The following is a 16,579-nucleotide window of genomic DNA, read 5'->3' on the forward strand; positions in this document are numbered from 1 at the left end:
GCTAGATGAATAATGAATTGTACTGTCATACTACACAGATATCACAAGCACCACAGACACTATAGTGCTGAAGACTACCAGAAGCAAATGTCTACAGTAATAGACAATGGCACATCATGTGATATTGGCCAACTGGATGTGTGGTGTGTGGGACAGACCTCATGATGGGAAGCTCTTTGTCACTGTCTGTTTCTCTCTTCCAGACATCTGTTTGTGTATGTTTGACCTATTATAGTGTGTTGTTCTTGGATATATGTGTGTATTCCTATCTGATGTGTGTGTGTGAAGCATGAATGATGTGCAATGTGGTGTGTGTGTGCACAGAAATCTGTGATTGACAGATATGTATAGTCCACTGTTGTTGTTAGACATGGGCTTCATTTCTCTAAGTGTGGGAGCATTCCCAGTATGACCTTTTGTATTGAATGTGTGAAACCATTACAGGTAGGTTGTATTCCAGTGCAGGCATTTGTGTTCTACACCTACAGCTAGCAACTTGTGTCTGCAGGATATCTGTAGATAGGTTGACAATGTGGAGTCACAATGAGCAAAGGATAGTGGGATACTGTAACTAATTGTGTCTGTGCTGCTTGTGCTACATTGTTTTGGTGTTAGCAGAGATATTCAGAGATATGTACTGTTTTGCACTGTTATGTATTATGTCATTAACAACTGACAGATATACATATTTGCTCACAGTAATTTCCTGGGGAATACAAGATGAATGAAGCTGTGTCCAATATTATGGTCTGCAGCCTACATATTCTTTCACAGTCTTGCCATTCTGGAGATGGAGCTGCAGACACTTGCTGATAGGTCAGTCTAAAAGGTCCAGCACCTTAATACTGTGGTGGCTGAGGATCCCCAGCTTGTACATCTATCGACGTGACAGAATGACCTTATCTTGCTATGGCCATAACTCTCAGCTGTATAGGTTCACACAGGTCACCCAGAGGCAGGGCTCATATATCTGGTCAGTTCCCATTCACATTGTGGTTTAAAAGTAGGTTTGTAGCCACCCATTACTAGGTTTGCAGGCAGGGGTAGTATGGGCACACATCAGAGTTTCAGACTTCACACACTCTATGGCGTCCATGCTTCTACAGCCACCCACTGTTATTCGATCCTCTTCCTAACATTATGCAAGCGATATCTGATAAGTATTCCTATAGTTATTCCTTCATCCCAGCAGTATTTAGGGGTTGGTCTACAGTTCATGCAGTAGGACATGCTGGACATGCTACTGGGATTTGTCAATATGGCCTTGCAGATGTGTTCTGTGGATTGTGTTATGTTGTTATTTGGGACCCCATGAGATTACATACATTGGCAGTATGGGTGAGATACATGCCCTTGACAGAGGACTGTAGGGAATTTGGTAGTGATGCAGGCCATCTGTAGCAGACCAGTGCATTCTGTCACTCCTACAGTCCCAGGCGGCAAGCCACTGGATTCCCCTGGGGTGACAGGTTAGGTCTGCAAGGTGTTAATGGCGATAGTTCCTGTCCTTATTAATCAATTGGTGTGGATTCTGGCAGGGTGCTGCTTACAGCTAGGGACACACCTTCATGGGACACCTCTTCAGCATGCTGTATTCTGTGGGTATTCCCATACAGAAGTGGGGGTCATACTGTATTAATTCTCAACAGCAGGTATATAACTTGTGATGAACCTATGGCTGATGGTGGGGTGAGCTGAGTGCATGTGTGTTATGAAAGCATCTTGCACCTGACTCATAGATATACCTGGGACATTCCCCTTATGCTGGCTTGTGTGGGGACATCAGCAGTTTCTCATTACTTCATAACTGTGCCTTTTGTGGTCTGCCAGTGATTGTCCAGACTACATCAGTATTCCATACTACACAGACAAATAATGTGCTGCTAACTTGTATGTATAATTCCAAAGGTGTGTGCATTTGACAGTTGCATTTTATATACTCTGTCTAGGGTACATCTACCTGTGTACTGTATGTATGTCTAGGCCCACGTTCATGGCATGTCCATCTTTCAGATGGTGACAGATATTACATATGTACAATGAGTATGGATAACTGCTGGATTGGGTCTTGCTAGGATACATTGTGTTAGGCACTGCAGTTGTCAGAACATGGCCTGGTCATCAACAGTACTGGCCATAGGCCACCGGGACACAACTTTCCATGCCTGCATGCTGATCACTTCCACACAATATACAACACACAGCAACCTAAAACACAGAGCCCTGCAGATTGTAGATGTGCAACAATCTATCCTGCTAATTTGGCCAGCTCATGTAATCTGTGCTCCACTGTTACTAAACCCACACATACATGTTACTACATTTCTACGTAGGATTGAGGGGGGCACACCTGACAACAGTAAACATTTGGTAAGACTGTACTGCTATTTCAGATACTTTGTTGGCTTCCATTTCATTCTGTATTCTGACCTATCATGCAGACTAGAGGCATATCAGTGGAGTACAGATCTTAGGTTTTATTGACTTACATTTCAGTTTCAGACTTCTTACCCTTCAGAACTAACATCCAAGTGCCTGACCTGTTGTAGTCTGTCTGTGTAGGTCTGGAAGGGGACTGATTTCCATTGCCATCAATTGGAGGCCGTAGCACAGCCTTTCTTTATGGTCATTTACACCTGCCCTGCTGGCTGAGACTGTTGTTGGGTATGTGAGCCTCACTTACATGCATGTGTGTGTCCTATGGACACACATTTGGGCCACCACATGTCCTGCAGTGGAATTTGTCACCTTGTCTAGTACTGCCTACTTTGTTGACAACAGTATTTGTTATGGATTTCATGCTCACATCCATGCCATAGATACAAGTAGCAGAACATACTACTCCAGTCAGCAATTGTTAGGTAGAGTGACTTGCCTTGTGGCTGTGCCAGTATTGAGGATGGTGCTGGAGGGCTGAATATGTCAGATGCACATAGTACACTCCCTATATATGGTAAAGCACAGACAGGTATTGTCATGTTTGGTATCCCTTTTACTTTATGTGTGAGTTAGAGAGGTGTCATTCCCTGCGTTCCTACCATGTCAGTGTATGTGCTATGCATTGCCTCTTTGCCAAAGCCTGGGCATACTGGTCATGCCTCCTTCTGCCTATGGGGGCAGGCTCAGGTTGTTCCTCCCCTCAGTCACTCAGTGCATGTGCTGGCCTTGGCAATGGTGGGGGGCTGTGTGGCCCTGCCCGGTGCTGTTCCTGCTGCAGCTGTTTCCACAGAATCATATTGTGTAGCATGGCGAATACAATGACAATTTGTGTACATGTAGCTGGAGAGTACTGCAAGGCTCAAATGGATATGTCCAGGCACTGGAACCATGATATGAGCATCCCAAACCTCACACTCTGTTATGATTCTTGTTTGTGCATGAGCCTCATTATGGAGTTCCTGTTCAGGTGTATGTGCATTTCTGATGGGTGTCAACAGCCACGGCCCAGTGAGTAACCAGCATCCCCCACAAGGTGGCCATATGGGATGTTCCCAATGGCAAATCTCTGGTACAGCTGTGTCATATGCCAGATGTGGGAGTTGTGATAGCTTCCAGGGCTGCCAGCACACACATTCATTATAATGCCCTGGGCATTGCACATGATAGCAGTTGATGGAGGGGAAGCCCCTGCGGTTTATATAGACCCTATCCTGCTCGCCGGGTGGTGATTTGTGTATATGCATGCAGTCTATCACTCCCACTACCTCCGAGTATTCTGCTATTTGGTGGAAGAGAAGCATATTGTTGGTCAATGCCTCACGGGTGTTGTGGAAATATATGTGCTCACTAGCATGTGCTGACATGGCATCCAGGAACTAATGGTTTACCCTGGAGGCTGATGCCTGTGAGATCCCCATGATATCCCCGGTTGGCCTTTGGAAGGTACCTGTGGCTAGTATTCTTAAGCCTACACATACCTTGGTATCCACTGGGATGGGTTCCCCTCTGTTGGTTCTGTGTGTGAGGCATGGCCAGCAGAGCTCAACAATTTCCTGTAGGAGGTCCCTGTCCACCCTATATGCTCCATTATCTCCAGCTCATGTAGCCCTTGGTAGATTACCCTGGGTCTATAGACTCTTCTCCTTCTCCTCACTGTGGATTGATCATCAGCATTCTCATCCTTATGTAGGCATAGTGGCTGTTCCATATTGTGTGCACCTTCTACATATGTATCTTCCTATACATATCTCTGCGTGCATATGTGTAGTTACATATATCTATCTATCTATATATATATATATATATATATATATATATATATATATATATATATATGTATACACACACACACACACACACACACACATATATATATATATATATATATATATATGTGTGTGTGTGTGTGTGTGTGTGTGTGTGTGTGTGTGTGTATCTGTATCTGCATATATGTGTCTGTGTATCCCAAGGATGTTGATAGCTTCCACATTATACATTCCCTATGGGAGCCAGACTGTACTGCATGATATGTTACTGATGCCAGCCTGACATCATACAGGTGGGATGGAGTACTCTTTTAACATCTTGTGCCCATGTCGAGTCAGGTTCTGGTTATGGGATCTGCAACATTTGTTAGTGTATTGCAGGGTGGACGTGCTTGGCTGTGGGGGGGGGGGTCTACCTATTTGTACAAGACGTATGTTGTTTGGGGCCTCTCAACTCCATTAATGGTGCATGTGGACATATATGTTTTTTTATTTTGTTCCCATTGTTATCTACAGATGTATGTCTGTATATACCTATATATATATATATATATATATATATATATACATATGCTTACACATATATAACTTGCTGTATATATTTAGACATATAGATGTAGACAAATATATATCTACATATATAGACATGTATCTGTTTAAATATTAATATATATACACACACACACATACGTTGGAATGCATTCCCTGTACTGTTGATATGTTTGTGAAAACAGCAGGGTTATGTATATCTTACATGGTTTAGTGGTAAATCATTTTGGCTAAGGTATGCAGAGTTCTGTGTTTGAACCTCGTAGAAACTGTTTATTTTCTTGCTGGGCAGAACAAGGGCCGCTGGATATAGAGTGATTTTGAGCAGTTGTAAGCGGGTTTGAGTGGGTTTGCACGGAGGTAAGCACTGCTAACTTCCGGATACAGTTTCTTATACTCAGTTAGCTTCTACATTGCTTAACCAGTGTTTGCATTGCTTACCCCTGCACAAACAGGCTTAAATCCGCTTATCGCTGCTTAAAAGTGCTTAATCCCACTTACCCCCATGCTAATTTCATTAAAAGAAAAGAAAAAGGGGTTGATAGAAAAGTGGTGAAAATGGGGCACAAAGAGGGAAAGACAGTAGGGAAAATAGCTAGGGATGTGCAGGAAGGATGTGGGGAAGGCCCATAGCTGCCCATTTCTTCTACAGCAACAGCTGTGCATGTACACTTAATTTGGAGGTAGATCAGGACAATCAAACCCCTGGGAGGGGGTGAGGACAGCAATATTAAGTTGTGATGCCAATGAGATCAGATTACATGTGTCCACTGGACACGTGTGAAATGGACAGCTATGTATGGGGCAAGTTTTTTTTGGGAGGAACAGATTGCCCTTTTTTCTTTTTTTCAGGTGAGAGTGGGATGTTGGGGAGGGATAGTAGGTGTATTTGAGGAGGTAGATTGGATACGTTAACAGACAAGACAAACAAGATGCATACGGGGTGGTATGTGACACATGTGGGGGGGTAAACACCTTGATGGGTAGGGGTGTTGGGAAATTTGAAGCCCATGAGCCCCCTAGTGGATACAATGTGACTGAGGTCCCCACCCTTGGGCAGTCACCACTGCACCTTCATAGCCCCGAAGGTGGCTGTGCTGGGGGCTGAGTCACAGAGCCAGGGTGACCCTCTAATCATGACATGCAGCCCTCGAGCTGGTGTAGCAGATCACCAAATTGCTGGTTGAGCTTGCTATGCACCACAACTTGGACCTGATGATGGGTGACAGGTTCCTGTCCGCACCAACTCCCAGGGGGCAAACTCCATCCTATGAGGCAGTTCCATCTGAATGTGGTGCAGGACCAATGGACAGGGAGGTCCCGGGTTGGGACCCAGACATGCTGGTGCCTGGTGCCATGGCCAGCTGAGGTGGGACAGGTGGGTCCGCTGGGACCAGCCTTCCCAAATGTGCTATAGTGTTTAGATTTTATCATCATATGTGGGTTAGTAATAGTCAACAAATTACAGGGTTAGATATAACAGCATGCATAGATATTCCCATTAACCTAGACACCAGATACGGAACAGTTACAAAGCAAAAAGAACACATGCATATATGTGACTACAGTGGTAATAAGGACAGCATGCAGGCACATTGATGGCACCATGTCACCAATGTTAGAATAATTCCTGAATCACCATTGGAAGCATTCCAACTAACACCAAAAATGTAACAAACTTAGCGGTAAGAGAACACCACCGGCTGCTGTACGAAACTCGCCAAAAAATAAAAATACACCTTCTTGAACAATATCTGCAAAACAATATAAAGTAAATCCAGTATCTTCAGTAACAAGGTGAATTGTAATGCCTCTGTCTGCTACACAGTGTCACAGAAATGTAACACTGTCCCCAATATTTCACAAAGACTATCCAAACAGGATATATTCACAGTCCACAGTTGTGGTACAGACACAAAATCTTTTATGAAAACTGATAAAGTTAAGCGCTTTCACACATGCAAAGTGAGCTTCCTCAGAACTATCCCAGCAACTGACTAAAAGTATTTAAATAACTTAATTGGCGCCAAATTCTTAAAGTGGCAGCACTCAATAACAAAATATCTGACAAATCATGACATTACATAAATAAAATCACCACTGTCCTAATATATAAAGTACTATGACAACTAAAAATATGACATAGCAATATGACATAAACGCCTCTTCATACCATAAAATCACTAAAAATGCAAATCAGTCAGTAAAATATTTTATACATTGCTATGCAATAGTATTTTAACAAAACATGGTGTGTGCGACCCTAATTCAATCAATTATCTAATATAAAGAAGTGGTTTAATAGAAATGTGGTCATTCAGACCTGGTGGTGTCACTGCATCTGTTAATAATTGCCACAACACTTTTTTATATGAAAGCATACTTCTAAGATCGCCACCTCTAGGATCCATCTCTACATTTTCTAAAATAGAAAATTGAAAAATATGTTCTGGTCCTTGTTTTTCTATGTGTCTAGAAAGTGCATTGCTTTTATCCTTAGTCCTTATACTGTAGAGATGTGCATACATCCGTTTTTTAAAAAACCTCTGTTTTTCCTATATAAAAACCTGAGCAGGCTACACATTTTGCTAAAATAAATAATGAACTTCGAATTGCAATTGCCCTGTTTAAACCTAAGCCTTGCCTTGTTAACATTGTTCAATACTATGCCCTCAACTTCATTAATATAGCATTGGTTACAACTGCCATATTTTGAAGTAAACCTAGTGCTGTAGGCCGATCCAGATTCCCTGGGGTTCCTTTCCAACAAGCCTTTAAGATTTCTCCCCATTTTATAGACAAAATTGGGTCTGGAACCCAAAAGATCCATAGATTCCTGATCAACAGTCAAGACATTCCAATATTCAATAAGTATATCTTTAATTTTTCTTGACTATGGTCTGTAATCAATAACACAAGCCTTATTGAAAGCTTCTGAACTCTTCCTACTATCTATGTCATAACCCACATTCGTACTATTCCTATTGGAACCTAACAATGGGTCAAATCGTTTCCCCCATTCATTAATAACATACTCGTTTACTTCTCCCATCATTTTATAATCATAACCTCTTTCCTTGAACAACTCTGTAATATATCCTATTTCGCTTACCATATATGTGAATTCAGAGGTCATCCTCACTGCTCTTATGCATTGTCCCTTATAAATATTATGCTTCATTTTTTTGGGATGGTAACTAGTATATTCCAAATATGAATTGCTAAAGGTCTCTTTTCTGTGTATTCTAGACTTAAAACCTACATCTGTATTGGTTACAAAGGTGTCCAAATAAGCAACACCTTCACTATTGCAAGAGAATGTAAATTTCAAAAATTCACTGCTGTTGTTCAAAAATTCCATAAAATCATTAAAAGTAACTTGATCCCCATACCATAGAATGTATATGTCTTCTAAAAAACGCGAATAGTATTTGATAATTTTTTCATAATATACACTGTTAAATATAATATTCTCCTCCCATTCAAGCATTACCAAATTGGCGAAAATGGGGGCACATGCCACCCCCATAGCCACACCTTTAATTTGTCTAAATAGCTCACCTTCAAAATAGATGTAATTATTGTCTAGAACAATCAACATTAATTCCAGTATCAGACGAATTTTGTCCCAATCAAGATGACTATATTTCCTAATACTATTGGAAAATGTTTCCATTCCTTCATCGTTTGGAATGCATGAGAACAAATCCACTACATCCATAGATGCAAATAGATAGCCTTGTTTCCAGATATCCACCGGATAATTTCTTAAAAATTCCCAAGAGTCCTTAACCATGTGTTTTACTTCACGATATATGTGTTTAAGCATTGTGTCTATTAAAACACCTAATGGGAAAGTTTTGGACTTATTTCCTGCTATTAATGGTCAAAATGGTGGATTCCTGATGTCTTTATGGATTTTTGGAATACCTACTATAGTGGCCATCCTAGGATGTTCAATCTTAAAAAATTCATAAGTATCCTCATTAATTCGTCTATCCAATAAAAATTCTTCAATGTGCAAGTCTATTCGCCTGTACACTATATTAATTTCATTACGGGATACCGTTTCATAATTTCCCGATGAATATAATATATCATGCATCTTGGGAATATATTCCACACTAGCATATATAACAGATCCCCCTCCTTTATCGGATTTCATAACCCTTACGTTGTTATTTGTCCTTAGTTCTTTAAGTGTTGTTTGTTCTTCTCGAGAAAGATTACTTCTCATCATCTTCTTAGCTACCTGATTTTGCAATTGATAAATCTTCTGTGTTACCAATCTATCAAATATTTGAACATTAGGATTCATAAGGGGAACAAATGTGCTTTTTTTCTTAATAGCTCCCATCTTGTATATAGGTTGTTCTATGTTGTCTTTAAATAGTAGTGCTAAGTTAAATTTCCTAGTATAAAGTTTAAATTCCTTTAGACAATCAACCAGTCTAAAGTTAGATGTAGGAATGTATTTCATTCCCTTCGATAATAGATTAAAATACGATCTATCCAAGGGAAAGTCTGTATAATTATAAATTTAAACTTGATTATAACAGTACATTACTCCATCAATCACAATGCCTTGGTCTCTTTCAGGCTCTTCCAATCCACCATTCCCTACATTTATGTCCTTTACCATTTCCCCCCTTTCTCCTCTTCCTGATGGTAAAAAACCTTTTTCCTGCATTTTCCTCCCCTTTTTCAATCTGTCTGCTTCCCATTTTTCCACCCTTGGTGAAAATTCGATGTGTCCTTGTTGTTGTTCTGAATATAACGCTCTCCCTGAACGTTGTTCATTCCATGGGAATAACTCCTATTTCGGGATTGGTTCTTATAATACTGGTCTACATTGTCTGTATAGGCTTTGTTAACGTCTGACTTGTCCTATTTGTATGCCCCTCCCCATTGGTAGGCCTGACCCCTCCTATACTGTTCATTGTCTCTTCATTTTTTTACTTTTCCTCTCATATGCTTTTTTAGTTTTTGAGTCAGCCTATTCAAATTGTTTTGCATATAATTTTTCCCAATGTGAAAACATAAGATCTTTCAAGATAATTTCATTCAACTGCTCGACTTCATTAATATATTTGCATAATTTTTCATCATTACATTTAATTAACATTTTCATATATTGTATACCAAAAGAATCAAATAATTGGTTAAATTCATTAATAATTGTGCTAGATAATTCAACCCCGATAGGTGTGTTAAAAAACCTCAATCCCATGGGTATGATATTAGTCTCAATACATTTAGATAAGTAAGCATTGTCCAATTTTATAGAATTGATAGTATTGAGTTTTTTCCCCAACATATAGATTAAATCCTTAAGAGTTCCCTTTAACTTATGGGGTTCAAAATGTTCATTGTCTCTGTGGTCAGAGGAATTATCAAAGTCACAGTGGTTATCAAAGAAATTTTTTAAATATAGTTCCTTGTTACCCTGTGTCGTTGGTACATTTGATACACATCCTTTTTTTTTAGTAGGATGTACAGTACCTGTGCCGTCTCCACCCTTGGAGTTGATGTCTTGATAAGTACACATTGGTCGCATTCTTTTCGGCTTGATACCAATCCTCCTGGAATCATCTGTCAAATTTCTAAAAGAAAAGTCGAAAGTAAAATTTGTGGGCACAAGTCTGCTGTTGCTGGGTTCCACTTGGTTGTGTAAAATAGGTAAGTCAATTTCCCCAAAACTAAATTGTTCTTGTCTTTGTCCGTTAGATATCTCGGGGGATGGTGTAACCAATACTGAAACTTCTCTAGGTGTCTTCCCTCTGTCAACTTGGTCAGTACCGATTGTATGACCCAAATTGGTAGATGTAGGATAAGTAATGCCACTGCTACTAGTATTCTTAATACCTTGCAATTACTAGTACCATTATGTTCAGCGGTGTCACTAGTTTATGCTCCAAATGATGACAGCATAGAAACAAGCTTGCTCACATCACCCCTCAGTAAAGAAACTTCTGATTGAAGTTTCTTAAATGCCTACTTTTGAATGGGCGAGGATGCTTGTGAATTTTTGAGTTCTGACTGCATGAATGTCAACTCCTGAATCACCACTGGAAGCGTTCCAACTAACACCAAAAATGTAACAAACTTAGCGGTAAGAGAACGTCACCAACCGCTGTCTGAAACTCACCAAAAAATAAAAAAAACACCTTCTTGAACAATATCTCCAAAACGATATAAAGTAAATCCAGTATCTTCAGTAACAAGGCAAATTGTCACACCTCTGTCTGCTACACAGTGTCACAGAAATGTAACACTGTCCCCAATATTTCACAAAGACTATCCAAACAGGATATATTCACAGTCCACAGTCGTGGTACAGACACAAAATCTTTTATTAAAACTGATAAAGTTAAGTGCTTTCACTCACACAAAGTGAGCTTCCTCAGAACTATCCCAGCAACTGATTCAAAGTATTTAAATAACTTAATTGGTGCCAAATTCTTAAAGTGGCAGCACTCAATAACAAAATATCTGACAAATCATTACATTACATGAATAAAATCACCACTGTCCTAACATACAAAGTACTATAACAACTAAAAATATGACATAGCAATATGACATAAACCCCACTTCATACTATAAAATCACTAAAAATGCAAATCAGTCAGTAAAATATTTTATACAATGCTATGCATTTTAACATAACATGGTGTGTGTGACCCTAATTCAATCAATTATCTAATATAAAAAAGTGGTTTAATAGAAATGTGGTCATTCAGACCTGGTGGTGTCACTGCATCTGTTAATAATTGCCACCACACTTCTTTATATGAAAGCATACTTCTAAGATCGCCACCCATAGGATCCATCTCTACATTTTCTAAAATAGAAAATTTAAAAATATGTTCTGGTCCTTGTTTTTCTACGTGTCTATAAAGTGCATTGTTTTTATCCTTAGTCCTTATACTGTAGAGATGTGCATATATCCGTTTTTTAAAAAAACTCTCAGTTTTTCATATATAAAAATCTGAGCAGGCTACACATTTTGCTAAATAAATAATGAACTTCGAATTGCAATTACCCTGTTTAAACCTAAGCCTTGTCTTCTTAATATTGTTCAATACTATGCCCTCAACTTCATTAATGGTATAGCATTGGTTACAACTGCCAAATTTTGAAGTAAACTTAGTGCTGTGGGCTGATCCAGATTCCCTGGGGCTACTTTCCAACAAGCCTTTAAGATTTCTCCCCATTTTATAGACACAATTGGGTCTGAAACCCAAAAGATCCATGGATTCCTGATCAACAGTCAAATCATTCCAATATTCAATAAGTATATCTTTAATTTTTCTTGAGTATGGCCCATTTTTAATAACACAAGCCCTAGTGAAAGCTTCTGAACTCTTCCTACTATCTATGTCATAACCCACATTCATACTATTCCTATTGGAACCTAACAGTGGATCAAATCTCTTCCACCATTCATTAATAACATACTTGTTTACTTCTCCCATCATTTTATAATCATAACCTCTTTCCTTGAACAACTCTGTAATAGATCCTATTTCGCTTACCATATCTGTGAATTCAGAGGTCATCCTCACTGCTGTTATGCATTGTCCCTTATAAATATTATGCTTCATTTTTTTGGGATGGTAACTAGTATATTCCAAATATGAATTGCTAAAGGTCTCTTTTCTGTGTATTCTAGACTTAAAACCTACATCTGTATTGGTTACAAAGGTGTCCAAATAAGCAACACCTTCACTATTGCAAGTGAATGTAAATTTCAAAAATTCACTGCTGTTGTTCAAAATTTCATAAAATCATTAAAAGTAACTTGATCTCCATCCCATAGAATGTATATGTTGTCTAAAAAACGCAAATAGTATTTGATATTTTTTTTTCATAATATACACTGTTAAAAATAATATTCTCCTCTCAATGAAGCATTACCAAATTGGCGAAAATGGGGGTGCATGCCGCCCCCATAGCCACACCTTTAATTTGTCTAAATAGCTCACCTTCAAAATAGATGTAATTTTTGTCTAGAACAATCGACATTAATTCCAGTATCAGACTAATTTTTTTCCCAATCAAGATGACTATATTTCTTAATACTATTGGAAAATGCTTCCATTCCTTCATCTATTGGAATGCATGAGAACAAATCCACTACATCTATAGATGCAAATAGATAGCCTTGTTTCCAGGTATCCACCGGATAATTTCTTAAAAATTCCCAAGAGTCCTTAACCATGTGTTTTACTTCACCATATATGTGTTTAAGCATTGTGTCAATTAAAACACCTAATGGGAAATTTTTGGACTTACTGCCTGCTATTATTGGTCGAAATGGTGGATTCCTGATGTCTTTATGGATTTCTGGAATACTTACTATAGTGGCCGTCCTAGGATGTTCAACCTTAAAAAAATCATAAGTATCCTCAGTAATTCGCCTATCCAATAAAAATTCTTCAATGTGCAAGTCTATTTGCCTATACTCTGAATTCATTTCATTACGGGAGACAGTTTCATAATTTCCCGATGCATGTAATATATCATGCATCTTGGAAGTATATTCCAAACTAGCATATATAACAGCTCCCCCTCCTTTATCGGGTTTCATAACCCTTAAGTTGTTATTAGTCCTTAGTTCTTTAAGTGTTGTTTGTTCTTCTCGTGAAAGATTACTTCTCATCATCTTCTTAGCTACCTGATTTTCCATTTGGTAAATCTTCTGTGTTACCAGTCTATCAAATATTTGAACATTAGGATTCATGGGGGGAACAAATGTGGTTTTGATCTTAATAGCTCCCGTCTTGTATATAGGTTGTTCTATGTTGTGTTTAAATAGTAGTGCTAAGTTCAATTTCCTAGTATAAAGCTTAAATTCCTTTAGACAATCAACTAGTCTAAAGTTAGATGTAGGAATGTATTTCATTCCCTTCGATAATAGATTAAAATATGATCTATCCAAGGGAATGTCTGTATAATTATAAATTTTAAATTGATTATAACAATGCATTACTCCATCAATCACAGTGCCTTGGTCTCTTTCAGGCTCTTCCAATACACCATTCCCTACATCCATGTCCTTTACCATTTCCTCCCTTTCTCCTCTTCCTGATGGTAAAAAACCTTTTCCTCCATTTTCCTCACCTTTTCCAATCTGTCTGCTTTCCATATTTCCACCCTTGGTGAAAATTCGATGTGTCCTTGTTGTTGTTCTGAATATAACCCTCCCCCCGAACGTTGTTCATTCCATGGGAATAACTCCTATTTCGGGATTGGTTCTTATAATACTGGTCTACATTGTCTGTATATGCTTTGTTAATGTCTGACGTGTCCGATTTGTGTGCCCCTCCCCATTGTGATTGATGGAGTAATGCATTGTTATAATCAATTTAAAATTTATAATTATATGGACATTCCCTTGGATAGATCATATTTTAATCTATTATCGAAGGGAATGAAATACATTCCTACATCTAACTTTAGACTGGTTGATTGTCTAAAGGAATTTAAGCTTTATACTAGGAAATTGAACTTAGCACTACTATTTAAAGACAATATAGAACAATCTATATACAAGACGGGAGCTGTTAAGAAAAAAAGCACATTTGTTCCCCCCATGAATCCTAATGTTCAAATATTTGATAGATTGGTAACACAGAAGATGTACCAAATGCAAAATCAGGTAGCTAAGGAGATGATGAGAAGTAATCTTTCTCGAGAAGAACAAACAACACTTAAAGAACTAAAGACTAATAACAACGTAAGGGCTATGAAACCCGATAAAGGAGGGGGAGCTGTTATACATGATAGTTTGGAATATACTTCCAAGATGCATGATATATTATATGCATCGTGAAATTCTGCAACGGTCTCCCGTAATGAAATTAATATAGCATATAGGCGAATAGACTTGCACATTGAAGAATTTTTATTGGATAGACGAATTACTGAAGATACTTATGATTTTTTTAAGGTTGAACATCCTAGGACTGCCACTATAGTAGGTATTCCAAAAATCCATAAAGACATCAGGAATCCACCATTTTGACCAATAATAGCAGGAAGTAAGTCCATAACTTTAGCATTAGGTGTTTTAATAGACTCAATGCTTATACACATATATGGTGAAGTAAAACACATAGTTAAGGACTCTTGGGAATTTTTAAGAAATTATCCGGTGGATACCTGGAAACAAGGCTATCTATTTGCATCTATAGATATAGTGGATTTGTTCTCATGCTTTCCAAATGATGAAGGAATGGAAGCATTTTCCAGTAGTATTAGGAAATATAGTCATCTTGATTGGGACAAAATTAGTCTGATACTGGAATTAATGTCGATTGTTCTAGACAATAATTACATCTATTTTGAAGGTGAGCTATTTAGACAAATTAAAGGTGTGGCTATGGGGGTGGCATGTGCCCCCATTTTTGCCAATTTGTTAATGCTTGATTGGGAGGAGAATATTACATTTAACAGTGTATATTATGAAAAAAATATCAAATACTATTCACGTTTTTTAGATGACATATACATTCCATGGGATGGAGATCAAGTTACTTTTAATGATTTTATGGAATTTTTGAACAACAGCAGTGAATTTTTGAAATTTACATTCACTTGCAATAGTGAAGGTGTTGCTTATTTGGACACCTTTGTAACCAATACAGATGTAGGTTTTAAGTCTAGAATACACAGAAAAGAGACCTTTAGCAATTCATATTTGGAATATACTAGTTACCATCCCAAAAAAATGAAGCATAATATTTATAAGGGACAATGCATAACAGCAGTGAGGATTACCTCTGAATTCACATATATGGTAAGCGAAATAGGATATATTACAGAGTTGTTCAAGGAAAGAGGTTATAATTATAAAATGATGGGAGAAGTAAACGAGTATGTTAATGAATGGCGGAAGAGATTTAATCCACTGTTAGGTTCCAATAGGAATAGTACAAATGTGGGTTATGACATAGATGGCAGGAACAGTTCAGAAGATTTCACTAGGGCTTGTGTTATTGAATATGGACCATACTCAAGAAAAATTAAAGATATACTTATTGAATATTGGAATGTCTTGACTGCTGATCAGGAATCCATGAAAATGTGGCAGTTGTAACCAATGCTATACCATTAATTAAGTTGAGGGCATAGTACTGAACAATATTAACAAGACAAGGCTTAGGCTTATACAGGGCAATTGCAATTCAAAGTTCATTATTTATTTAGCAAAATGTGTAGCCTGCTCAGGTTTTTATATAGGAAAAACTGAGAGGTTTTTTAAAAACCGGATATATGCACATCGCTACAGTATAAGGACTAAGGATAAAAACAATGCACTTTATAGACACGTAGAAAAACAAGGACCAGAACATATTTTTCAATTTTCTATTTTAGAAAATGTAGAGATGGATCCTACGGGTGGCGATCTTAGAAGTATGCTTTCATATAAAGAAGTGTGGTGGCAATTATTAACAGATGCAGTGACACCACCAGGTCTAAATGATCACATTTCTATTAAACCACTTCTTTATATTAGATAATTGATTGAATTAGTGTTGCGCACACCATGTTATGTTAAAATACTATTGCATAGCATTGTATTAAAATATTTTACTGACTGATTTGCATTTTTAGTGATTTTATGGTATGAAAAGGGGTTTATGTCATATTACTATGTCATATTTTTAGTTGTTATAGTACTTTATATGTTAGGACAGTGGTGTTTTTATTTATGTAATGTAATGATTTGTCAGATATTTTGTTACTGAGTGCTGCAACTTTAAGACTTTGCCACCAATTAAGTTATTTAAATACTTTGAATCAGTTGCTGGGATAGT

The sequence above is a fragment of the Protopterus annectens genome, chromosome 1.part1, assembly GCF_019279795.1.
Source record: "Protopterus annectens isolate FY-2018-M chromosome 1.part1, PAN1.0, whole genome shotgun sequence".
In the NCBI taxonomy this organism is placed as follows: domain Eukaryota; kingdom Metazoa; phylum Chordata; order Ceratodontiformes; family Protopteridae; genus Protopterus; species Protopterus annectens.